The sequence below is a fragment of the Muntiacus reevesi genome, chromosome 7 (genome assembly GCF_963930625.1).
Source record: "Muntiacus reevesi chromosome 7, mMunRee1.1, whole genome shotgun sequence".
NCBI classification, from domain to species: domain Eukaryota; kingdom Metazoa; phylum Chordata; class Mammalia; order Artiodactyla; family Cervidae; genus Muntiacus; species Muntiacus reevesi.
Window position 1 is genome coordinate 29,518,962 of NC_089255.1, and position 27,688 is coordinate 29,546,649.

Sequence of the window (27,688 nt, forward strand, 5' to 3'; positions counted from 1 at the left end):
CTTCTGCAGCTTCTTTTGGAAGCTCAGCTCAGTCAAATTAAGGAAACAATTGCATCCATCACCAGCCATATAAATCTTTAGGAGAGATGTAAAGATCGTGAGAGACTGTTACCTGAGGTTGGGGACCAATGAAAGGTGCATTACCTGCAAAAATAGATAGGCCTTTGCACCAAGAACCTGAGAAATATGGAGTGTGGAACAAAAGTGGATGGGCTGTTCTCCAAGGTCACATACCTTGTCTCATCACCTCCCCCCTTTACCATGAGAGCTATCTCAGGAAACATTCATATAAAAAAGGGAGAAATTACTGTGAATAAGAGTCATCTGGAAGAGTTCATTGAATAGCCGAGATTTGAACAGAGACACAATGTGTACAATATGAATAATAGAAAATGTGGACAAGATAGAACATTGTAGTGAGAGATTGTAGTAGTGACGAGGAAAACAAAGGAATAGCTCGGCATACTTTTGAGTTAGTATTTTACCTCTGTAGCTTACTAGTGTGTGTCCTTAGAAGTGACTTAACCATTCTAAACCTTATTTTCCTTATCTTCAAAGTAAGGATATAATCATTTGTTCATTTATTCAATGAATATCATGTACCAAACACAAAGGACTCACTTGTAAATATTCATAAATGAAACTTAGGCGCTTGACTTCTATGTAGTTTTCAGCTCAACATATAAAGAAGTACAATATGTTAAGAGAGGATATGTACAGGGAAGGAATGGGAAGCAGGATTTGCGTTTCTTTAATAATCAGTGATGTTGAGCATCTTTTCCTGTGATTGGTAGCCATCTGTATGTCTTTCTTCAGAAAAATGTCTATTCAGCTCTTCTGCCCATTTTATGATTGGGGTTTTTTTTTTTTTTAATATTGAGTAGTATGAGCTATTTATATATTTTGGATATTAACCCCTTGTTGGTTTTTGCAAATATTTTTCCCATTGAGTTTTAATGCTTTTTAAAGCCTCCTCCTGCCCCCAAGTGGTTGGCCTAGCAGAGAGCTTGCATTTGTTGCTTTCATCCCACCTTGTAACTTGCCTCTCTCCTCTTCCTCCTCCTCCTGTTGAGTGACCAGTAAAACCATCTTGCCACCTGCAGCTAATCCACCAAAATCTGTATCCCTCAGGTGTCAGTTACTACTCCCAAACAATTATCAGAGAATGTTTTTATTATTGAAGTATAGTTGATTTACAATATTTTATTAGTTTCCAGTGTGTATCATAATAATTTGATAAGATTATACTCCATACAAAGTTATTATAAAATATTGATTATATTCCCAGTGTTGTATATTGCATCCTTGTAACTTACTAATTTTATACCTAGTAGTTTGTACCTCTTATCTTTCCACCACTCCCACCTCTGGTAATGACCAGTTTGTTCTCTGTTTCTGTCAGTCTGTTTCCGTTATGTTACAACTGTTCATTTGTTTTATTTTTTAGATTTTACATATCACTGAAGAGATAGTTTTATTCTCTCCCTGTATGAATTATTTTACTAGGTATTGTTCCCTCCAGGTCCATCCATGGTATCACAATGGCAAAATTTCATTCTTTTATGGCTGAGTAATATTCCATTGAATACATATGCCACATCTTCTTTATTCATTCATCTCTTGGTGGATGCTTGGGTTGCTTCCATAAACAATGGTGCAATGAACATTGGGTGCATATGTCCTTTTGAACTGGTGTTTTTCAAAGAATTTTTCTAATAAAGACAGCTCTTCCTTTCTAAGACTTTTGGTGACTACAGTCTCCTTCTCATTTTGTATTTCCTCAAGAAAAATATTTGCAGTCTCTTTATGTTTTGCTACATGATTTCTGAAGGAAGGGTGGCTGATGCTGGGGTTGTGAAGTGGTCAGTTGGGGTCAGAAGGTATTTTACAGTACAGCAGTATTTTGTTTAAATACAGTATTAAATATGGTATTAAATACAGTATGGTATGAAATATGCTGCTGCTGCTGCTAAGTCACTTCAGTCATGTCCTACTCTATGTGACCCCATAGACGGCAGCCCACCAGGCTCCGCTGTCCCTGGGATTCTCCAGGCAAGAACACTGGAGTGGATTGCCATTTCCTCCTCCAGTGCATGAAAGTGAAAAGCGAAAGTGTCGCTCATTTGTGTCCGACTTGTAGCCCATGGGCTGCAGCCCACTAGGCTCCTCCATCCATGGGATTTTCCAGGCAAGGGTACTGGAGTGGGGTGCCATTGCCTTCTCTGGTATTTAATATAGTGTTTACTTAAATACAGCAGTATTACAGTACAGTGGTATTTTACTTAAAGTAGTTGAACAACCTCCAACTCATAGGCTAGTTATCAATTTCCTAGATTGTTGCTGTAAGTTTTCTTCTAAAGCTCCATTGCTGATAATGCCTATTGGATTTCTGGATCTAGTTAGGTAGCATCATCCCACCCCACTCTCTATAGTTTAAATTCAGTAGTACAGGGATTCTAGGGTTACCATAAAGCAGGCAGGATTCTCAATGTAGGACTTTGATCACATTTGTTCACCCTTAAGTCAGGGCTGACCATTGGAGCCTCATGACTATGGAGATCCCTCCAACTATTTTAATACCAGGGTGGAGGCTAACCAAGGAGGGAAGGCAGGGGTGTGGTACCTACCAAGATTTTTTGTTTATGGAGTCAGGAGAGCTTGACACTGAGATCTTTCTCTTGTCTCTGGATCTTAATTTCTGGAGGACAGTTCTAACAAGTGTGCATGCTAAGTTGCTCAGTCATGTCCGACTCTGTGATGCTATGGATTATAGCCTGCCAGGCTCCTCTGTTCACGAGGATTTTCCAGGCAAGAATACTGGAGTGAGTTGCTGTGTCCTCCTCTTCTTACAAGCACATTCCACCAAAAAGTGCCCATGTCCACAAGAACTGGAACATATGGAGGTATTTCTCTTCTTAGTCTCCACTCCCAAGGGGTGCTCTGGATATTAAAGTTGTCTTCAGTGGCTGCTAGATAATAATAATTAATAGTCATTCAGTTGTGTCCAGCTCTTCATAACCCCATGGACCATAGCCCACCAGGCTCCTCTGTCCATGGAATTCTCCAGGCAAGAATGCTGGAGTGGGTTGCTATTCCCTTCTTCAGGGGATCTTCCCAACCCAGGGATCAAACCCAGGTCTCCTGCATTGCAGACAGATTCTTTACCGTCTGAGCCACTAGGGAAGCAGCAGGGAAGTGGCTGCTAGATTCCAGGGGCAAATATGTGAGATATTACTGACCTCTTGTTTAGGATCTGGCTTCCCAACTAGATAAAAATTCAGTAGTCATGGTCCAGATTTAAGGCCCAGGGACTTTTTTCTAGTGTGTTCTCTAACCCAGAGTGAGGAAGTCATTTATCCCATAGTCAGGGGACTTTGGAAGTTAGAAACCTGAACTTGAGGGGCTGATGTGTACCTATATGGCTGGATGTGTGCCCTTATTTCTAAATAAATAGAAATATTTATTTCTTCTTCCCTTGGATAGGGAAGAAGTAACTTCTTTTCTTCCCTTCTCTTCTTCCCCTTGGATAACTTCTTTAAGAGCAAGGGGTGGGAAGGGTAGCTCACATTTACCCGGGAAGTTCTGAGCTTCTCCTGTAATGTTTTGCTTTAAAATCCTCCGATAGCAACTTTCTCCAAAAAGCCCGAGTGTTCCAAACTGCTTTCCAATAGCAACGTGGATGCTTTGTGGCAAGAGCTGCTTAAGTTTTAATACAACTGCAAAGGTCATTTCTCCTTTCAGCTCTTAAGTTGTAAAAAATCCAACTTACGAATCCAGATAGTTTACCACGTTGTCACATATTGTTAGGGGGCTTCCCAGAGGGTCAGGGGTAAAGAATCCCTCTGCCAAGCAGGAGACTCAGATTCTGTCCCTGGGTGGGGAAGGTTCCCTGGAGAAGGAATTGGCAACCCACTCCGGTATCCTTGACTGGGAAATCCTATGAAAGAGGATCCTGATGGGCTACCATCCATGGGGTCACAAAAAGTCAGACAAAATGGAATGACTAAACAACAAATGTATTGTTAAGCACTCAGCTACCCGGTGTACTCCAAGGGATACATTGGAAACTTTGTAATCATATAAATTTCTAATTCTGGATTCTGCAAACTTTCAGTTAATTATTGTCCATATCCCAACTGTCATGCCTCTAATAGTTCAGGGAATGTAAAAATCCTCCTTTCTGCATAACCTGAAAATGTCTATATTTCTTGTGGCTGTAGCATTTAGTTTGAGTCCTACTAATCAGTCCCAGGTTCTGATCTCCAAAGGATCCTGTCCCAGAAGAAGCAGGCATAGTAGGAACCTTTCATTAGCCTTGTGATAAGGTGCATTGTGTTCCCTGAAAAGATATGTTCAAGTCCTAACCCTGGGAACCTGTGAACGGAACTTTGTTTGGAAATAGGGTCTTTCCAGATGTAATGAATGATTTTGATGTGAAACTATCTTGGGTTTAAGGTAAACCCTAAATCCAGTGATGATTGGTCTTTTAAGGAAAGGGAACAGAGACACACACACACATACAGAAGAAGGCCATGAGAAGATGAAGGCAGGAAAGACCTCCATGTATTTGAGGAGCAGGTAGAAGGCTAGTGGCTCAAAATGGTGTTCAAGGAGGAGGTAGTGCAGGATGAAATGAGCTCAGAATGGTAGGCATCAGATGTAATGCAGCTTTGTAAACTATGGTCAAGAGTTTGGTTTTTATTCTAGATGTAGGAGAAAGCATTTGGAAGGCTTTAAGAAGAAAAAATGGTATGATTTGAATTCTTAAGTGATATTTATTGCTGCTCTGTTAGAGTCAAGTGAAGGGTTTTGGAGAATATGTATGATGTCAGTTTAGCTAATCCTGAGTTAAAGAAAGTGAAAGTGTTCGTCTCTCAGTCGTGTCTGACTCTTTGCGACCTCATGTGCTATAGCCCACCAGGCTCATCTGTCCATGGGATTCTCCAGGCAAGAATACTGGAGTGTGTTGCCATTCCCTTTTCCAGGGGATCTTCCCCACCTAGGGATTAAACCTGGGTCTCCGGCATTCCAGGCAGATTCTTTGCCATCTGAGCCACCAGGATAAGATGTTTCCCAGAATTCCCCTCCCTGAGAGACTCAGGGTTGGTGAGCCTCACAAAGAGCATTTAGGATGCTATATGGAAGGCAGAAAGGAAGCAGTAGCCTGTTACTTTTACACTTGAAAGGTCAGAGCAGGGCACAAGGCCCCACTGCAACGCACCCACTTTGCTGTAATCTGCTGGCTCATCTCACTGGCCTGGGACAATATCTGGACCTCAAATCTGGTCTACACTTCCTTACCTTCCATGCAGCTAAGTATAGCCGTGTGATGATGTTCCATTTAATGGGGCTATCGGGGACATTTTGTCTGTAATTTGCTGGGCATGGACCTTAAAGGAATGGGCATGCTATTCCTCTTCCCTTCCTCATTCTGGCTGTCTAGAATTTGTATGTGTTGACAATCTCAGTAGTAGGCAGTAGAAAGGATCCTGATCCTTTGACATCATCAAGCCATGCCAGTTCTGGACTTCCTACTTCTTGTCTTTTACAAGAGAGCTAAAAACTATTCTATCTGATGTAAGATTAGTATCCACCACTATTTTCTATTTCTATCACATGTAGCCAGTGTTAATCCTAAGTAAAGCAGTGTCCATATAATTAACTCCTTTTTTTTCAAGGGCATCTAAATGAATGCCTGCTTGGTGCAAACAGTAGTCTAATTAGAACAGTTTTTTTTTCTTGGTCAAGCCTGTGTATATTGTCTATATACACACCCACACATAAAAAAAAATCCCTCTACCTACCCATATTTTGCTGTTAAAGTTCTAAAAGAATTATAGATACTTTACTAGAATCTATTATTAAAAGCACCTCTACTTTCTCTAGGGAAGCAACAATTGATCCACATTTTCTTGGCACTAGCTCACATTTCCTAAACCCTTGTTTAAAATTAATCCAAATCATTAAACAACACAGGGAAAAAATTTTTTTAAAATTACACAATAAAAGCTGCCTGAGAGACTGAAAAAATTAAGTTTACATGTAATCTCAGATAAGGTGACCAAATTTCCAAAACTGGCTAAGACAGTCCTAACTCCCAGATTGCCTGCTGGTCTGGTTTCTGTCTCAGCACACGTCATGTGGTCTAGCCAGATGTCATCCAGCTTTAGGACAGGAATTCCTGGGCTCTGTTCAGGAGAGCAAATCACTAAAAATGGGGGTCAGTTTAGTTCAGTCGCTCAGTCATGTCTGACTCTTTGCGACCCCATGGACTGCAGCATGCCAGGCTTCCCTGTCTATCACCAACCCCCAGAGCTTGCTCAAGCTCATGTCCATCTAGTCGGTGATGCCATCCAACCATCTCATCCTCTGTTGTCCCCTTCTCCTCCCACCTTCAATCTTTCCCAGCATCAGGGTCTTTTCCAATGAATCAGTTCTTGGCATCAGGTGGCCAAAGTACTGAAGCTTCAGCATCAGTCCTTCCAGTGAATATTCAGGACTGATCTCCTTTAGCATGGACTGGTTTGATCTCCTTGCAGTCCAAGGGACTCTGAAAATGGGGGTAACAACCTGAAAGTTTAAATGGCAAAAAACTAAAGTGTGGTTCCAATTGTAGTTAACATTTTTTGGTTGTTTGACAAAGTTTGGAAGCATTTGTCAGTGAATGTTGGTTTTTTTTTTTTGGTGTCTTTCACACTGTGCATTTTATGACATGTTTCTAGGGTTGATCAATATTCTTAAAAAGCAATGTTGACTACAATAGGGTAGAAAATGTCAGAGTACATTGCACATGCTAAGGGAGAGTATTTTTCAAAAATTTGTTTGTGTTTTGTGCTTGAGTCTTTGGCACAAAAGGGTGAATAGTAGAAATTTAACATCAGTAAATTTTAATTGCTTATGACTGCACTCACCCAGTGTTTCTAGAATCATGCAGTAATATTAAGAAATGTTAAGTCTTTTGTTCATCATGGGTTTAATGTATGTAACAGTAACAGTACTTGTAAGGCCATCACCTGCTTCAGTGGAGTTTTCCCTTCAAGCCCCGACTCAAATGAGTTTTCCAAGGCTATTCCAGGGACTTTACATGTGTCCAGGACTATTGGATGAGGTGTTGTCTACAGGGAATTGGTCAATGGCTAGTTGACCCTTGAAGTTCACTGGAAGTTTACATGGTGTGTAAAGACTAAATTGAAGTTAGCCAATTGGACAAGGAGGAAAGGGCATTCCAGGTAGAAGTAGCAGTATATATTAAACAGAAGAAACAATAAAATGGATGGGTTTACAATATCTTATATTATTAAGTCCAGAAAGTTTTAAAAGCTGAAAGCTTTTTCTTAATTCATTAGGCAGGAGAACCTGCCTCAATCTGAATGCGTTGGTGTGTAGCATTTGTCATAGATCCATCAGTAAACAGATGGTATTCTCAGATTGGGGTCATTGAAAGAAGGTTTAATAAAGAGACTCCCTCAAAGGTGTGGGTGGAGTGCTGGTACAAGAGATGGGAATGTGATAGTGGGATAGCAGAGCTGTGATGATGCCAAGAGACACATCCTAGGAGACGAGAGGAGAGAGTGGTTCTTGGAGGCCAGAAGGAAGGAGTCATGGGAAGAAGACTGCTTCAAGAGCAGCTGCCTCTAAGGGACTGTGCTTCAGGAGAAGGAAACACCCCAGGTTCCCAGATAGCCTGCAGGGCCCTCCATTGGCTGTATCTTACTAGAATCCTGGGGCAATGGGGTATGAGCTTGAAGCCCAGATAGGTTAGTTTTCTAGGCACAGAGTAAGTGGAAAAATATGGAGGAGCCAAGGGAAGTAACTCAGTGGCAAAGCCAGACCCAACTGATTGAGGCCACTTGTGATCTTAATACACTTAATGTGAATATTCTAGGTTTGCTGCAGAAATATACATGTGTTTGAAGTGAGCTGATGCCTTAGATAATCTGGGGTGTTATGTAACACACACACATAGAAGCATGGGATTACCTGCTGAAAATATAAAAAATATGAATTATGAAACACTTGTGGTCTCTGGGGTTTCTGTTAAGTGAATACTTACAGACAGGAAACTGGAGACATTTCCACATGACTAGAAGATTTTGTATGCTGGGAGTTAGGAGGCAGAAGAAGAGACTGAAAAAGTGGACTGGAGCCATGACAGGAAGAAGCTTTTATGCCAAGCCAAGAGTATGGACTTGGTTGTAAATGGTGGGGATCTATAAAAAAGACCTTTAAAGGGGGTGACGAGGTTATGCATGGTCTACAAAGATCTCTCTGGCTATCATGCACAAACTGGGTTGGACTCTCCTGGGCAGCAGAGCTTGGGGTGGCCTGGGTTTGGCATTTCTCTGGGACCTCAGAGTAGAGAAGGATCGGGGGAGGGAGGCAAAGGGTGGTGAAAGGCTGGCCCTCGTGACTCCCACAACTGCACAGAGGACCCTTGAACAGAACACGGAAGAATCAGAGAAATACCTGCAGGGAACTAGAAGAGGAGACTAAGAATTTCAAATGTCATGCTCAGCACTGCTTAGTAAGCTGCCTAACAATCCATCCTAAAGGAAATCAGTCCTGAATATTCATTGGATGGACTGATGGTGAAGCTGAAGCTCCAATACTTTGGCCACCTGATGTGAAGAATTGACTTATTGGAAAACACCCTGATGCTGGGAAAGACTGAGGGCAGGAGGAGAAGGGGACGACAGAGGATGAGATGGTTGGATGGCATCACCAACTCAATAGACATCAGGTTGAGCAAGCTCCGGGAGTTGGTGATGGACAGGGAAGCCTGGCGTGCTGCAGTCCATGGGTTGCAAAGAGTCAGACATGACTGAGCGACTGAACTGAATTGAACTGAACAGGCTTTTTGCCAGCACAGCAGATGTAGTTCATTGCTCATCAGCCAAGAAAGATACAGTTCCCTTGCTTTTTTATATCATAGGTTCTTTTTTTAAGAAGAATGAATAGGGACTCATAGGTGTTATTAGTGGCAGTAATTACCCAGTGAGTCTGTGATAGAATCTGGACTGGTTTTCTAATAACTCTGTGCCAGGTTGTTTTTATTTTACCACAGCACCATCTAATCAGTCTGAGATACGGTGATGGTTCACATAAATGTGTGCTTGAGGTTCTGAAAAAAATATGTAGAAATAAAAGACTAGTGCATTGCTGTTATTTAGTCACTCAGTTGTATCCAACTCTGTGACCCTGTGAACTGTGGCACCTCAGGCTTCCCAGTCCTTCACCATCTCTTGTAGATGGTGCGTTAATTATAGACTTCTCAGTCTTTGGAAGGTACAATTTTTTCCTCTTTAAGTTTTAATGAAAATGAAAACTAAAAAATCTATAACATTAAGCAAAATAAAATCTAGTAAAGCTAGCACAGTAATTTATGCATAATTATGGAAGAACTGGTACATAAAGTGATTATATGATGTATCTCATGAGTTACTTTGTCAAACTTATTACACAGCCTATTTATAAGTTGATTATTTCTACTCTGTCTCCAATTGTTTAATTGTTTCCATATGCTTACTTGTGCTTTAATTTGTGTGTGTTTTGTGAATCTTACCAACCACAAGCAAGTGGAAGTCTATACAATAAAAATTTATCTCTTTTTCACCACCACCCATCCTCCCTTCAGCACTTTCTCTGGAGGTAACCTCTCTTAAGAGATGTGTACACTTTTTCAGGTTTGTATCCAAACCTGCCTATCTATTATAGACATACAAAAACAAATGTTATTTCTTGTATTGTTTTCCCACAGAATGGCATAATTCAATGAGAGTGTTCTTAACTTGTTTATTTCACTTGATATGTTACATGTATCTTCATGTAAATATTAATGATTGCTTTGTGTTCTATTGCAGAAATGTTCTTTTATTTAACCATTCTGTAACTGATGGTAAATAGGCTCTTTTAAAGTTTTTATTATGACAAATAATCCTTCAGATTAGCATCGTTGTACTGCCTCTTAGTTGTACTTGAAAGACCTTGTTCTCTAAGGTCCTTGGCCAAAGTGTGTATTTTATAGGAACTAATAACATGTTTTCTTTTTTAAAATTTATTTTAATTGGAGAATAATTACTTTACAATATTTTGATGGATTTGTCATACATCATTATGAATCGGCCATAGGTAAACATGTGTCTCCTCCATCCTGAACCCTCCCCCCACCTCCCTCTCCACCCTGTTCCTCCAGGTTGTCACAGAGCACTGGCTTTGGGTACCCTGCGTCACACATCAGACTCACGCTGGTTATCTGTTTTACCTATGGTAATGTATGTGTCTCAATGCTTTTCTCTCAAATCGTCCCACCCTCTCCTTCTCCCACTGAGTCCAAAAGTCTGTTCTTTACATCTATGTCTCCTTTGCTGCCCTGCATGTAGGATTGTTGGTACCATCTTTCTAGATTCCTTATATATGTGTTAGTATATTATATTTGTCTTTCTCTTTCTGACTTACTTCACTCTGTTTAATAGGCTCTAGGTTCATCCACCTCATCATAACTGACTCAAATGCATTCCTTTTTATAGCTGAGTAATATTCCACTGTGTATATGTATCACAACTTCCTTATCCATTCATCTGCCCAGGGACATCTAGGTTGCTTCCATGTCGTAGTTATTGTAAATAGTGCAGCACTATTGTGAATAGTGCTGTAATGAATATTGAGGTACATGTGTCTTTTTCAATTCTGGTTTCCTCAGGGTATATGCCCAGTAGTGGGATTGCTGGGTCCTATGGTAGTTTTATTCCTAGTTTTTAAAGGAATCTCTGTACTGTTCTCCATAATTACTGTATCAGTTTGCATTCCCACCAACAGTGTAAGAGGGTTCTCTTTTCTCCATACCCCCTCCAGCATTTATTGTTTGTAGGTGTTTTGATGATGGCATTCTGACTGGAGTGAGGTGATATCTCATTCTGGTTTTGATTTGCATTTCTCTCATAATGAGTGATACTGAACATTTTTTCATGTGGTTTTTAGCCATCTATATGTCTTCTTTGGGGCTTCCCTAATAGTGCAGTTGGTTAAGAATCTGCCTGCAATGCAAGAGACCCCGGGTTGATTCCTGGGTTGGGAAGATTCACTGGAGAAGGGATAGGCTACCCACTCCAGTATTCTTGGGCTTCACTTGTGGCTCAGCTGATAAAGAATCCTTCTACAATGCTTTGGAGAAATGTCTGTTTAGATCTTCTGCCTGCTGTTTCATTGGGTTGTTCATTTTTCTGGTTTTGAGTTGCATGAGCTGCTTGTATATTATGAAGATTAATTCTTTGTCAGTTGTTTCATTTGCTCTTATTTTGTCCCATTCTGGGGGCTGTCTTTTCACCTTGCTTATAGTTTACTTAATGTGCAAAAGCTTTTAATTTAATTAGGTCCCGTTTGTTTGTTTTTGTTATTTCTATTACTCTGAGAGGTGGGTCATAGAGGACCTTGCTGTGATTTATGACAGAGAGTGTTCTGCTTACTACTTTCCTCTAAGAGTTTTATAGTTTCTGATCTTACATTTAGGCCTTTAACTCATTTTGAGTTTATTTTTGTGTATGGTGTTAGACAGTGTTCTAATTTTGTTTTTTTACACATAGTTGACCAGTTTTCACAGCACCACTTGTTAAAGACACTTTTTCTCCATTGTATATTTTGCCTCCTTTGTCAAAGATAAGGTGTCCATGGGTGTGTGGATTTATCTCTGGACTTTCTGTTTTGTTCCATTGGTCTGTATTTCTGTTTTTGTGCCAGTACCATACTGTATTGATGACTGTTCAGTTCAGTTCAGTTCAGTTGCTCAGTGGTGTCTGCCTCTTTGCGACCTCATGAACTGGAGCACTCCAGTCCTCCCTGTCCATCACCAACTCCCAGAGTCCACCTAAATCCATGTCCATTGAGTCGGTGATGCCATCTACCCATCTCATCCTCTATCATCCCCTTTTCCTCCTGCCCTCAATCTTTCCCAACATCAGGATCTTTTCAAATGAGTCAGTTCTTTGCATCAGGTGGCCAAAGTATTGGAGTTTCAGCTCCAACATCAGTCTTTCCAATGAACACCCAGGACTGATCTGCTTTAGGATGGACTGGTTGGATCTCCTTGCAGTCCAAGGGACTCTCAAGAGTCTTCTTCAACACCACAGTTCAAAAGCATCAATTCTTCAGCACTCAGCTTTGTTTATAGTCCAACTCTCACATCCATACATGACTACTGGTAAAACCATAGCCTTGACTAGATAGACTTTTGTGGACAAAGTAATGTGTCTGCTTTTTAATATGCTGTCTGGGTTGGTCATAACTTTCCTCCCAAGGAATAAGTGTCTTTTAATTTCATGGCTGCAATCACCATCTGGAGTGATTTTGGAGCCTCCCAAAGTAAAGTCAGCCACTGTTTCCACTGTTTCCCCATCTATTTGCCATGAAGATGCCGACCAGATGCCATGATCTTAGTTTTCTGAATGTTGAGCTTTAAGCCACATTTTCCACTCTCCTTGATGACTGTAGCTTTGTAGTATTGTCTGAAGTTGGGAAGATTGATTTCTCTAATTCCATTCTTCTTTCTCAAGATTACTTTGGGTATTTGGGGTCTTTGGATTTCCATACACATTGTGAAATTATTTGTTCTAGTTCTGTGAAAAAATATTGGTAGTTTGATAGGAATTGCATTGAATCTATAGATTGCTTTGTATAGTATAGTTATTTTCATTATATTATTTCTTCCAATCCAAGAACATGGGGTGTTTCTCTGTTTGTGTCATATTTGATTTCTTTCATTAGTGTTTTATAGTTTTTTATATACAGGTCATTTGCCTCTTTAGGTAAATTTATTCCTAAGTATTTTATTCTTTTTGTTGCAATGGTGAATGGGATTGTTTCTTTCATTCCTCTTTTTGATTTTTCATTGTTAGTGTATAGGGATGCAAGAGACTTCTGTGTATTAACTTATATCCTGTGACTTTATTATATTCATTGATTAGCTCTGGTAATTTTCTAGTGGCATCCTTAGGGTTTTCTATGTAAAGAATCATACCATCTGTTTTCTTAAACCTTCTCTTGGAAATCCTTCATATTAACCCATAAATACAGCAACAAAAAAGAACATTATTGAATTTTAGGCAAACGATAAAATTGACTAAGAGTTTATGTCCAGTTCAGTTCAGTTGCTCAGTTGTGTTCGACTCTTTGAGACCCCATGGACTGCAGCATGCCAGGCATCCTTATCCGTCACCAGCTCCTGGAGTTTACTCAAACTCATGCTCATAGAGTCGGTGATGCCAGCCAACCATCTCATCCTCTGTTGTCCCCTTCTCCTCCTGCCCTCAATCTTTCCCAGCATTAGGGTCTAATGGCAACCCACTCCAGTACTCTTGCCTGGAAAATCCCATGGACGGAGGAGCCTGGTAGGCTACAGTCCATGGGGTCGCAAAGAGTCAGACACAACTGAGCAACTTCACTACTAGGGTCTTTTCAGATGAGTCAGTTCTTCGCATCAGGTGGCCAAAGTACTGGAGTTTCAGCTCCAACATCAGTCCTTCCAATGAATATTCAGGACTGATTTCCTTTAGGATGGACTGGTTGGATCTCCTTGCAGTCCAAGGGACTCTCAAGAGTCTTCTCCAACACCACAGTTCAAAAGCATCATTTCTTTGGCACTCAGCTTTCTTTATAGTTCAACTCTCACATCCATACATGACTACTGGAAAAACCATAGCCTTGACTAGATGGACCTTTGTTAGCAAAGTAATGTCTCTGCTTTTTAATATACTGTCTAGGTTGGTCATAACTTTCCTTCCAAGATGTAAGTGTCTTTTAATTTCATGGCTGTAATCAACATCTGCAGTGATTCTGGAGCCCAAAAAAAATAAAGTCAGCCACTGTTTCCACTGTTTCTCCATCTATTTGCTATGAAGTGATGGAACCAGATGACATGATCTTTGTTTTCTGAATGTTGAGCTTTAATTAGGTCCAGTAGGATCTATTAATATCTTGCTGTTTTCATCTTTTGCTCACTAATCTCAGTTTCTTATGTAAGGTCTTTCTGGAGATTGCTCTTAAAATTCTTCTTTGGTGTTTACTTCATCATATCTTTTATCTTAAGAACATCTGAGAGGCAGAGACCTGAGGAAGAATCTCCAGATTAAAGAAGGGAAGTTGCTAGAAGTTAAAATGGTGTTTCCTCATTAGAAAAGTGACATGCTAAAGGGCTGTGGCATCCAGGACCTTTTCTAACTTTCTGCTTCCTCCATCGCCTCAAATAATGAGCTCTTGTGAGAGGAATAGAGAGTGATGTTTAGGAGCGTGGACTTATGTGCTCGTTAGCTGTCGGCCTGGAGCAAATGACTTAACCTCTGTGTCCTGCAGTTTCTGTATCAGTTAAAGCAGGGATGGTGATGGTGTGGTGCTGATGATGATTTTGCCCATTCTGTAGGGTTGTTGTGAACAATCAAAGATTAATATTTGTAAAGCACCTATCAGGCCTGGCACATAATAACCACTATCCAAGTGTTTGTTGGAGACACAGGTTTGATCCCTGGCAGGGGAAGATCCCCTGGAGGAGGAAACGGCAGCCCACTCCAGTATTCCTGGAAAATCCCATGAGGATTTTCCCATGAAAAAAAAATCCCATGAAAATCACAGAGGAATCTGGTGGGCTATAGTCCATAGGGTCACAATGAGTTGGACATGACTTAGTGACTGAGCACACAGGCGGGTGTTTGTTTGATAAAATAACACAATGTTAAGGAGAGTGTGAAATCTCCTGAAGAAACAACTGTTTGAGAAATTTTCCCAAAGCTCAAGGATAGCTGAAGTTGCTCAAAATGTCATGTGAAAAATCTCCTTTCTCCTCCCTATCAGGTCTTCATTGTGGGGGTTTCTCTACTTAGTGTTCACAGAAGCCCTATATTTCAATGGTTTATGCTGGATCTCTAAACTTCTAATGAGAAATGATAGTTAGGTTTAAAAAAGCAGGTTAAAAATGGACAGATTTGGGGTGACTATTTCCTTACAGTTGTTGGCACATTCTTTGTATTCAACAAAATAGTCTAACAAGAAGAGGAGATTTGCAAAAATGTATATCATAGAAGAAATTGAGTCAGATTTCAGAAACATAAGTACAGGAACAAATTGGATTCTCAGTAGACATGTCTTTCTGAACATAAGAAAATAATAGAAAATTCACTGACAGTGTATTTTTATAACGTACATTTTCATGTTCTTTTTTCCTTCTATTTTTTGTTTGTTTTTTTGGCCACACCATGAGGCTTGTGGGGCCTTTAGTTCCCAGACTAGGGATCAAACCCTGGGCTCTGGCAGTGAAAGTGGTGAGTCCTAACCTCTAGTCTGCCAGGGAATTCCCATAACCCACATTTTCAAATTTTACTACTATAACTTTTAGACATATAGCCAAGTTTTATTTAATGAAGAGCTGGTTAGCCAGATCTGAGATTTTACAAGTATTCTCTGTTCTTTTCTTCTTATTCTACGCCTGCAATATCCTGTGTTTTGATTAATTTCAAAGCATGTGAGGTTAAATAGGAGGTTTGTTTCTCTCATTATGGTTAAACTTCCAAGTCAAGCTGTGTATTTTTTTAATTTCCTCTTTAGCAAGAAGATACAGAATGAAATGGTCCCTCCTGGGGGCATCTGTAATCTCTGGAATAGTTGACTGTAGCCTTGGACTGAGCACTCTGACCAAACAGTTTTATATTCTTGTCTGATGTGTTATGATTTAGTTTCACAACAGAGTTGAATGTCCTATTTCCTCATAATATTACTTACAGGATTTGAGGGCTTGACACCAGCTTTTAACACCAGCTTCAGCATAGAATCTACATGTAGGATTTTGGAGAGGATTTCTGATACAGGAAGAGGGAGGAAAAATTAACATGCTGGGAGTAGCCACTAAAGTGCCCATGCAGAGCTGGCCTTTGAAGTTTCAGACTTTTGCTAGGAAAGAAAAACAGCACTAGGAAAGAAGCTGTAGCAGTTATAACTATTGCTACCTTATGATTAAGTATTATATGTGTTTGTTTCTTTTATTCTTCACCTTCTTCCAGAAAGTTAAGCATTTATCATATGATTCCTCTAATAGGACAATAGAAAAAAAAAATGAAGATCTTGTTTCTTTTCTTTCTCCTTGTCCTGCAGCATAGGTCTCCGTTTAACTCTGTAATAATTTCTTTTTTCAGTTAGAGTTGCTCAGGCAACTACTCTTCACTGTCTAACTTGACCCTGTTTCCTGATGAATGATCTTTTTATTTCTTAGCTAAGTCCTAAAAGTTTTCACATTCTGCTGTTTTCTCTGTTAAATAGCTCTAGACATAGCTGCTTATAAAATCATAGGCAGCCATAAAAACCTTAGATTTTTAAAGGAACCGTACAGACCATTTAATCCAACCCTCTCATTTTATAGTTAAAGAAATTGAGTCCCTAAGAGGGTAAATAACCTGCTTTGTGTCATCCTGCTACTTTGTAAGCTGGATAGAATTTTCCCAAGCTAATATTTTTTTTTTTTTTTTTTTGGTTTGGGTAGAACTACAACTAAAACCATTTTAAAGGCCACATATTTCTCCATCCTTGTCCTTTTGAAATATCATATGTATGTAATTAACACTTTCAAATTTATAAAATCATGACTCCTAATTCTGAAAAATGTCATGATGTGACAAAGAGTTAAAAGAGATTTGGAATTAACTTACTTTTTAATAGACCATTTTTTGCCACCCTGGTCTCAAGTGTACAAGTTAGTTGAAGGTTGGCTAGGTGAGCTGAAAGAGATTGCTTTACTTTATCTAAGTTTGGTGAGGGAGGGAGTTGAGGGGAAATGAACCAACACAAATAGAGAAAAATAATATCAAGATAGGAATCAGTGAGGCTCAATAACCTATTGCCATTACTATTGATAGAATATCACACTTTGTGGCCACAAGATCATAACTCTAGTTGGGCAATACGAAGACCAGTAAGAAATTATAAATTTCCTTTATGTCTGTAACTTGCATCTGTGCCCTCACTGTGTGCTCAAATCGCTCAGTCATGTCCAGCTGTTTGCCACCCCTCCACGCTTCTCTGTCCATGGGATTGTCCAGGCAAGAATACTGGAGTGGGTTGCCATTTCCTCCTATAGGGGATCTTCCTGATGCAGCGACTAAACCCGTGTCTGTTGCATCTCCTGCATTGACAGATGGATTGTTTACCAATGCACCACATGGCAAACTTGCACCTAGCTAGAGCCAAAGGTGAGCAGTCTGTAGCGTCCCCATTCTCTTCCTACTATCCCCTCATTCCAGTTAGCACGTCCATCTATGTAGCCACAAATAACTCACAGAATCTTTGAAGGACGACTCTTCTTGACTGCTCTGTACCTCTCTTTGCAAGATAATATATCCCACAAGCAGGCACATCTCTAACATTTGTGAGCCTAAGGTGAATGTACAAATGATTATTTCCACACATCCCAACGCTAAGTGGGCCACCTACCCTTTGTTCATACTGACCTCAAAGAAACCTGTGTATAAGTATGCTGACTACACCCTACCTAGTCAAGCTCTGTCCATAACTCAAAACACAAATTACATAAACCACGATTTTTTGGCTTCACTTTGGGCCATATGGTCCGTCCTTTGTTGTTCAGAGAGGAGCAGAAGCCCAAGCAGGCCCTGGAAGCAGGGAAGCGGAGATTCATGAGCAGGGAATTCTAAACATTCTGGTTAGGGAGAACTTGGTCTAGAAGAGGATAACAAAGTTACAGATGGTTGAACACCCTTGGGCTCACAGCCCCAACATGGTTCATGTAGGGAGGAGGAGGGCCAGAATGTGTCTTTCTAAAGTGTCGGACCCAGGAAGGAAGTTCTGGTTGACTGGATCAAGAGCAGTACTACTAATGAAACAACTTTGGGTTAGAGCCCTCCTATAGACATTGTCTTGGGTTGGACCTGTACAGAGAATGGAATCGAAGACATTTGTTGGCCAGAAAGGAGCTACCTTAAGCAAGACATTTTTTAAACAGGGCAGTGTCAAGTGATGGAAAAAGGCATCTAAAAGAATAAGACTATTCAAAAGTATGTCATGTCAGGGCTGAAAGCAATTGTGAAGATCAGCTAATAAAGATGGACTGAGACTACAAAGAAAGGCTACTTGCTCAGGGTCAGACTGCAAGTTAGTAATAGAGTTCAGCTGAAAACTTGAAATTTGGATTGCCAGGTTCTCAGGACTGGGTTTTTTCCACAACACTGTGCTGAATCCTTTTGATGTGTAACTTTAAGCAACATGGAAGAAGGATGGTCACAGGGTGGCTCTTAAACTGTAAGTGGGTCTTTTCAACAGTGTGACAGAGCAGAATGGCAGATGCCAATGGTTTCCACTGAAAATCAAAGACCAATCAGCCTGTGTGTGTGTGTGTGTGTGTGTGTGTGTGTGTGTGTGTGTATGAGAGAAAGAAGCAGAAAGTCAGGTAAGAAAGAGAGGGAAACCACTAAAATACAGGGCCCAATGTCTTGGTGGGGATGTTGAGCATCAGAGAAGCTCTGTCTCTTCCTGTGAGTCAAATCCAGGAAGTGATATCATTGTTAAATGACTCAACTGGGGAAGTTGGTACAATGAGAAAAGGTAGAAATGAAGAAGGAGCTGTAAGATGTTTGAATTAGTCTCTCACTCTTATTTGCCCTCCCACTGGGACTCTATTTCAACTAATTCATACTCTCCTACACTGTTAGTATTGTCTTAAAAATGAAGGCCAGGAAATAAAATCTACTGAAGTGGCAAGTATGGTCTAAGCATTTATTGATAGTGCTAAAACAAATGAGTATTTGTGGTCTATGAAAATAAAAATTAAACTGGAGTACAGAATTTGCATTCCAGATATAGCCTTGCAGCAAGCCATTTAACCTTTGCAAGTTTTCCCAAAGGTAAACTGCAAATAAGAAAGTTAGCTCTTAATATTTATGACAGCAAAAAAAAAAAAAAAAAAAAAGTAGGAGGAAACCCAAATAACAACAGGGAAATAAAAAAAATTATGGAATATTTATATGCTATAATATTATCAACATTAAAATGCCAATTTTGAAAATTTTTAGCAAAGTACAAAAAATTCACAATATAATGCCAAGAAAAAAGCATGATTCAGAAAGTATATATATTGAGTTATGCCAGTTTTAAAAGATAGATGATTATAAAATACATCAAAATGTTAATTTTATTATCTTTAGGTGGTAATTACAGATGGGTTTAATTTTTTTCTTTGTATAGTATTTTCACTACTTTCCAAATTGTGTTTAATGGACATATACTAATACTACCATAAAGAAAATATGTTGTTTTTAATAGAAAGAATTGCGTTAGCCTAATTCATAAAGATGTTGTGAGTAAAATGAAATAACAGGAGCTTAAAAAATTGAATTCTGACAGACATGTGCTAAACAATTCAAGTATTTATGTTAAAGGAAAATTTTGACCAATGTCTCCATGCATAGCATTTTTTCTTAATAATGAATGGAGGTTCCTGAAAGTAATTGTCCCAGTCATCAGAGAGGCACAGGATAGCCACTACCACTTCAGATCTAGTTTTGTATGCTGACCCTGGTGTCCAAGAAAGAGTCAAAGAGACCTTGGTCGTTATATAGCAGCTTGATCCAGTCATCAGGAGGGATGGCAAACTCTCTGGGAAAGTGTTTGTGCCTGAGGTGGGAAGTGTGTAGACAGACTCTTTTGTTCTTTCCTGTGGCTTCAATTTCAGCCCTTTTTCTCAGCAGGCAGCAGCCACTATCTCATGTCATTCCCTATAGAAGCTCCTGGTAAGTTGGAAGAGAGTTAAGCTAGGTTCTTGGGAAATACAAGAAGGCAGTAAGCAGGGCTGCAGCTGGGGCTTGGACCAGAATTAGCCTGGCATCCTGGGGAGGTAAGATAAGGTAAGGTAGGTAACTACTACCATTCACAGACAGTTTTGTCAAGTACTTGCTAGTCATGATTTCATCCAGTCCTCTAAAAATATGAGCTTAGTTATATTATTTCTTTTTCTTCCTCCTCTTTCTTTTCTTTTTAAACTGAAAGCTCAGAAAGGCAAAACATCTTATCCAAGATCATGTGATCTAATTGTGTGACCTACCTTACCTTATCTTACCTTCCCAGGATGCCAAGCTAACTCTGGTCCCAGTCTCAGCTGCAGCCCTGCTTACTGACTTCTTGTATTTCCCAAGAATCTATTTTAACCCACTTGCAGCTTATCAGCAGCTAATAAATGCCAGAGCTGGAGTTTGACATCAGGTTTTACTGGCTCTGAAATTTGTGTTTTTAACAGTAAAGTCCAATGAGTCCCAGAACTGTTTAACACCAGATTCACTCAAGGAGAATTTTGTAAATATAGATTCCTAAATCCTATCCCTAGAAATTCTGATTATTTATTAGGTCAGGAATGAGACCAAGGAATCTGTATTTTAAGAAGCCTTCTTGATTTGCTGGTCAGGGAGGTTTGAGGCCTGCTGTTCCATTCCACATTGCTATTTCTGTATCAGTCACAAGGCAGGTAGTGTTCCTGTGCATGAACTGAAGACTCTGCCCAGTGAGTGAGTTATGCTGGAGGAAATTCATGTGAACTGCACACCCTGTACAAAACCCTCTACTCTTGGCCCCTGTTGATTCTTCAGTTTCATCTGTCTCTCTCACAACATCAGAATTGTGGAAAACCAGCCAGTTGGGAAGGGTGCTAATGAAGCATATAAATGTACCAAGATAGAAGAAATTATTTTCAGTAGAATTCTGCTGAAACCTCAACTGTGTTTAAAATTGAAAAGAAAAATAACCTCTTGGGGTAGTGAATGGGAAGAAAGGACCAGCCCCTCCTCAAGGAGCTTGCTTCAGCAATAGATGGTCATTAAGCAGCTTCTAAGGAGGACATGTCCTGCTCAGTGCAGATCTTGTATTTGGCTGAGAGGCTTTGTAAGTTTGGGGTCAAAGTGTGTCCATGTTTAGGACCACAGAGGAGTAGCTGAGAGGCCACTAGTGTTATCCCCACACAAAATCATTGATTTGGCTCAGGCATCCCCATGATTTGGTCCTGTCCTCTTCTCACTCCACCCCTACATCATCTCCTCTTTCCTCTAAGTCTTTGCACATCTAGTCTGATTGTTTGGGATACTCTTCTGTTCTCTCTCATCCTCTTCCTCATCACTTTGATTAGTCCTATGGGTCTTGTCGCAGCTTAAGCATCCCTTTCCCAGGGAGGCCTCTCAACACAGAGGTTAGAGACTCTTGTACATGTTCTGACGACTCTCCTGTCTAGTACTCTTCACATTTCATTGTTATTGCATACCTAATTGCCTATTCACCCCAAAACTGTGAGTTCAGTGAAGGCAGGAACCTTTTTTTGTATTGTCCACTATTGTTTCCTCATAGTTAGTCCAGTGTTCATAAAGTATGTGTTGAGGGCTGAATGAACTGAGAGTCTAAGTGCATAGTGAGCCCCTCACTTAAAAGAATTCAAGGCTGGGTCAGGACCTGTGATCAAGTCACAGGAATTCTACTGGGAAGAATCCCTAACTTTAGCAAAACCCAGCCTTATCCAGATTATACTGGGAAGAATCCCAGGATGAGAGTCAGGACTACAAGGTTCACACAGATGTATGACTTTTGGCCAGTTGCTTAACCTCTTTATCCCTCAGAGCTTTTCTGAGTAGTGAAGGACAATCTGGGGAAGTCTTCTGAAAACAATATGAGTTGGTAGTGGTGGAGACATAGAAGAGATGGGATTATCTTTATTTTATTTAAAAAAAATTTGGGGGTGATATCATTGATCCACAATGCTGCGTTAGCAGGTAAACAGCAAAGTGAATCAGTTATACATATACACATATCCCCTCTTTGTAGATTCTTTTCCCATCTAGGCCATTACAGAGTAGACTTCCTGTACTGTACAGTAGGTTCTCATTAGTTATCTATTTTATATGTAGTAGTGTATATATGTGGTCATCTTTAAAAGGCTGTGGTTGTAACTAGGGGACTGTGCTCTGGTTACCATTTTCCCCACCTCAGTCCACGTCTGGTAGAGTCAGCACAGTGGAGCCCTCATCAACTCCCACTCACCACCACCATTATCTGGTTGATTAATACAGTTTGTGTGTTATTACAAGGGAAACAGGAGGAGGAGAGAGAACCAAGTAAGTGGCGGCATTTACTGGTGTAAGAATGTGGTGGATCTGTCAAAAACACTTTCCAGATTCCTTTTTCTCTAGGGGATAATTTTTCTGCTGATATTTCAAAATTAAATACCTGTACCAGAACTGTCATCTTCAAGGTGATAGTGCTAGAAATCTCCCCTGACTTCTTAACATGAGAGGTTTTAAATAATAGTTGCTTTAATGAAGTACCATATGGGTAACATTTTAAGACAGGCAGTCAACGGTGGTGAGAAAGAAAAAAATCAATTATAAAAATAAGTGAAAGCATTTCACAATATATAGGTATAGCAAATCATCATGTTGTACACCTTAAACTTACACAATATTAAGTGTCAATTATATCTCAATAAGGTTAGAAAAAAAGAAAGGTAAGGAATTAGAAGTAGGGTTGCCAGATATAGCAAATAAAAATATTCAAGACACTTGTTTTAGTTCTCAATCATGTCTGACTGTTTTGTGACCTTGTGGACGATAGCCTGCCAGGCTTCTCTGTCCATGGGATTTCCCAGGCAAGAGTACTGGAGTGGGTTGCCATTTCCTTCTCCAGGGGATCTTCTCGACCCAGGGATCAAACTGAGGTCTCCTGAATTGGCAGACGGGTTCTTTACCACTGAGCCACCAAGGAAGCCCTATTTGAGACATACGCTAAAATAAATATTCATTGCTTTTCTGAAATCCATATGTATTTGGGTATCCTGTAGTTTTATCAGGCATCCTTAATGGAAGACCTCTCCTTTTTCCTTAGTTCTAATTATTCTGTAGTGAAAAAATAAAATGTTCTGTAGCAATATTCATCCGGTAGTTCATTTAGTGTCTTTAAAATTACATTTGCCTTTAAAACAGCCATTGTTTTTCACTCATCTTTTTACATAGGAGATTAGGGTTAATTTACCTTTTTAATTATTTTGTGTATTTTTGGGGATCTTCTGTGTTTTAACCTTAAGTCAATAAGAATTTTTATCATTATGTTCCTTTTGTTATATTACAGTTCAGTACCACTATGTATTATTTGAAGACAAGGAAAAGAAATCACCACTTTACACAGTGGAAAATGTGGGGTACTGCATTTTGTTCATTCTGCTCAGCACTCAGTGGGATTGTTTTCCTATATTATTTTATATTGTATTAAATTATATTGAAATTTCAAATTGAAATTTCAGTTCAGTTCAGTTCAGTTGCTTGGTCATGACTGACTCTTTGTAACCCCATGAACCACAACACGCCAGGCCTCCCTGTCCATCACCAACTCCCGGAGTCTACCCAAACCCATGTCCATTGAGTCAGTGATGCCATCCAACTATCTCATCCTTTGTCGTCCCCTTCTCCTCCTGCCCTCAATCTTTCCCAGCATCAGGGTCTTTTCAAAAGAAAGAAATTTCAGTGTATATCTCTAAAAAGATAAAGATATTTTTTAAAATATTCATAACAATATCATAATCATACCTAAAAAACCCCAGCACTTCTTTAATATAGTATCCAGTATCTAATGAGAGTTCAAAGTAGCCTAATAATAATGTTTCATAAATTTTTTATAGTTGTTTTTTTAAATCAGAAACCAGATAAAATTAAATACCTTTGTTGTAATTTGTTGATACTTTTCTTCTTCCTTTTTTCTCCCCTTGCAGGCTGTTTATTGAAGAAAGTTGATTGTTCAGTTGAGTCTCCTACATTGAGTTTTTTGTTGTATCCCTATGATATACATTTAATATGACCCTCTGTCTCTGCATTTCCTGTAAACTGAGTTGAATCCAGACCTTCAGTTTAATTTATGTTAAATTTTTTTTGCAAGAATACCTCATAGATGGTGGTGTATACTTCTTTCAGGAGGCACATAATACCCAGTTGTCTCACTTTTTGTTGAATCACCTCATCAGCTACTTCGTTACCCTGAGTTGTGTTTTTTATGGGAAATATCTTAGGTTGGTTTCCTGGGAAACAGACTCTGAGATGAAGCTTGCTTGTCAGAGGCTTAAAAAGCAGAGCCCTAGGGAATAACACCCATTGGGGGAAGCAGGGACTGGCTGGGGGAGGAGTTGGACTCTGATGGAGGATTCACTCAGTCAGTCCCACAGGGAGCTTTGAAGCTGGGGTAGCCCTTGAAAGTGGAGGCTGTACCTTTGTACACATTCCCATCCTTGCATTGACTAATCATTTTTTGTGGGCTGCCCCAGGGTTGAGGATGTAAGCTTGTATAAGATAGCTCTTTTTACTCAAAGACAGTTCCTGGGAATGCTCCTGGCACTTGAATGAGTGTCTCAGTTCTGAAGAGGGGGATTTGGGTGGTGCTCTGAATTATCCAACACAAAAAGGCAGGTTAACTGCTTGGTTCTTTCTGTTTATTTGCCAGGTTTTAGAATTATGAACTGGCTCCTTAGCATTCTACAAAAGTTACCAATGAGATTTTTTTTAACATCATAAACTCATGGATTTTAACATATTTGATGTGTTTGCAGCCCACTGCTGTAATTATTTCTGTTGATTTACCTCAAATTAGCTCATGAACCCTTTGACATGACCCCACATAGTTTTCGATAATCTCCTTGCTTTCTTGATGACAGCATATCCAGGCTCACGTGGTACAGTTCCTGTCCCAGACCTGTGACTGCTTGTTTCCTCTGTGGAGTCCTGGCTCCTTTAAGGAAGAGCCATATTTAGAGGCCAGGACCTGGTTGCAGGTGGTGCTCAATGCTACTGGATTGGTTATTGCTCAGTCCTAGTGGTGATAGCTAGAAGATACACACATTCCTAGAAAGAGAATGCATCACGAATTCTTCACTAGTATTTCTAGCTTGAATTTAGGATTTCAGGGCTCTATGACACTTCTTTGATTTTTATGTTAGTATCTCTTTTCTCTTGCTCAGAAATCCTTGCTCTTTGGACTTTAATATGATTACTTACTCACTTTGTCCTTCTCTCTGTACGGTTCCTGAATTATAATACTAGTAATATGATTACTGAGAAAAGTTGAGGACTTTTTTTCCCTTCACCACTAGGTCTGATCTCACCAGGGAAACAGAGTCAAATGACTACGTTTTAAAGTCATTTGAAATATATTTTCTTTGCATTGTTAAGTAACGGATTTCATATACAGTTGTGTTCATTTGTATCATTTTGCTTTTAAGTGATAGAATTACCTTTAATATATTTGATATGACCTTTTTTTATTACCACAGAAAACTTTCCCATGATTCTAAAATCAAATCTGTTAAACAATGTGTATTCAGAGAAATTTAGCTTCTATCCATGCTCTTCCCCTGATAAATAGGCATTTCTTCATGGTTTATACCTCCTTTTTTTGTTTTTAATTAAGCAAACACAAAATATATTTGTATCCTCCCTCTGGCAACCCACTCCTGTACTCTTGCCTGGAAAATCCCACAGACGGGTGAGCCTGGAGGGCTGCAGTCCATGGGATCACAAAGAGTCAGACGAGACTGAGCCACTTCACTTTCACTTTCTTTATTAGATTTTTTTTTTTTTTTTTTTTTTACTTTGCTTTCTTTCACCTAATATTGTAGTTTGGAGATCTTTCTATAACAGTACATAGAGATAGTCTTCACTCCTTTTTGCAGCTGCATAATACTCCGTTGTATGGATATTTGCTTTATTTAATCAGTCCATTGGTGGACATTTGGCTTGTTTGCACTCTTTTGCTATTACAAATAATGATGCAATGAATAGCCTTGTGCATACATCAGTTTTTTTGGTATATTGGAGAGTGTATATTTGGGATAAATTCACAGAAATGAGATTACTGGGTTAAAGGGTAAGTGTATATATGTATTCTTGCTAGTTATTGTCAGATTTTTCCCTGAAGAGGGTAGTACCATTTTGTTCTCCAGCCAACAGTATATATGCCTACCTTTCCAAGACATGTCAAACATTTGGATTTTCATTTGGATTTTTGCCAAAAGCAAAGGTGAGAAATGGTACCTCACTGAGGTTTTAATTTGCATTTGTTTTATGGTAAGTGCTTTTGACCATGCCTTTATATGTTTAAAAGTGGTTTGTATTTTATTTCCTGTAATATGTTTGTTCCTATCTCTAGTCCATTTTTCTTTTAATATGATCATTGGTGTGTATCTTCTCAAAAAATAATTTTAGAAACTCTTTATATACTAGAAATTTTAGCCCTGTGTAATGTAAGTTGTAGAATTTTTACCATTTGCCTGTGATATAAGTTGCAGATTTTTTTCTTAATACATCATTTGACCTTACTTTGTTTGTGATGTATATTTTTGGCCATAACGAAAAACAACACTCCTGCCTCACAAAAATACAAACAAACCCACATTATTTAAAATTTGTATGTAATCAAGTTTCTTAATCTTTTCTTTTAATGCTTCTAAATTTGGGGTCATAGTTAAGAAAAATTTCCCTCACTCCTAGTTGTAAAGGAATTTATCCATAGTTCCATCTAATACTTGTATGGTTTTACTTTTTACATTTAAATCTGACCTGTTTGGATTTTGCCTTTGTGTGAGAAGTGGATCCATTTTATTTTTTCCTAATATGTTTATCTGGTTATTTTAGTAGGTATCTTTATCCCAAGACTCATATTTTTCTTGAACTCAGAAAAATTTTCTCCTCTTTTTTTTTTCTTCTCTGCCTACACTCTGCTTCCTCAACCCTGTCTCTGGGCCTAAAGATGTTGAAATTCCTGGATCCTCTCCCCATATGTCAACTGTCTTTCAATCTTGTTTCGTATTTTCTGTTTCTTTGTTTTTCTATTTTACATAACAGAAAATTTCATTACATTTACCTTCCTTATTATTTGTCTGATTTTTAGTACTGTCTGGTTTATTCTCCATAGTGTCTTTTTGTTAATGTCTAATTCATTTTTATTTCATGTTAGTTATTTTTAGAACTGGAATTTTTAAATTTCAAAAATCACATTTCTGATTTCCTAGCACTCTGTTATTATTCTTTTTACTTTTTTTTTTTTTTAAAAAGCAGGCTCTTCTTGTTTAATAGACTCAATAAAAAGAAATGAAAACTCAAAGAAGGTGATATAACTGAGCACTTATATATCATTTTAACAAATAATGATGAATTTATGAAAAAGTAGCAAAAGAAAAGGGGATTAAGCTTCTAGGGTAGATAGATTATGGGTAAGTGACTAGAAATATATGGGGAGACCAGTGGGAGATAAAGAGTTATCTTGGTAGGTTTGTTCGTGCAGGTCAGTTCCTCATCTCTGTTGATAGGGTGTTCTTCTCTTCCTCGTACAGGGAGGGCACCTTTCTCATGGGAAAATTTAAACTTGCTTTTAGGCAGACAGGGGCAAGTCAGAGTGTCCTTCCTGCATCCGCTGTTTCTCAAGTGCCTTCGGATCAAAATAATCAATATGCCAAATTGGCATATTTTGAGGTGGCAAGTTCTGATCCCCTTCAATATCAAAACCAAAAAACTGACATCAGTACAACCCATAGAGCTTACTCAAATTTCACCAGATATATGATTGCATATATGTGTGTGTAGCTATATGCAGTTCTGTCACATGTATAGACTTACATTGTGCATGTGTGTGCTGTCAC

The 27,688-nt window shown here is 39.2% G+C and overlaps 1 long non-coding RNA gene across 2 annotated transcripts in view; it reads left to right on the forward strand.

The window, feature by feature from the left end:
* The window catches only part of LOC136171964 (uncharacterized), a 132,307-nt gene that overhangs the window by 1,147 nt on the left and 103,472 nt on the right, over nt 1-27,688 (forward strand). The window lies entirely within an intron of this gene.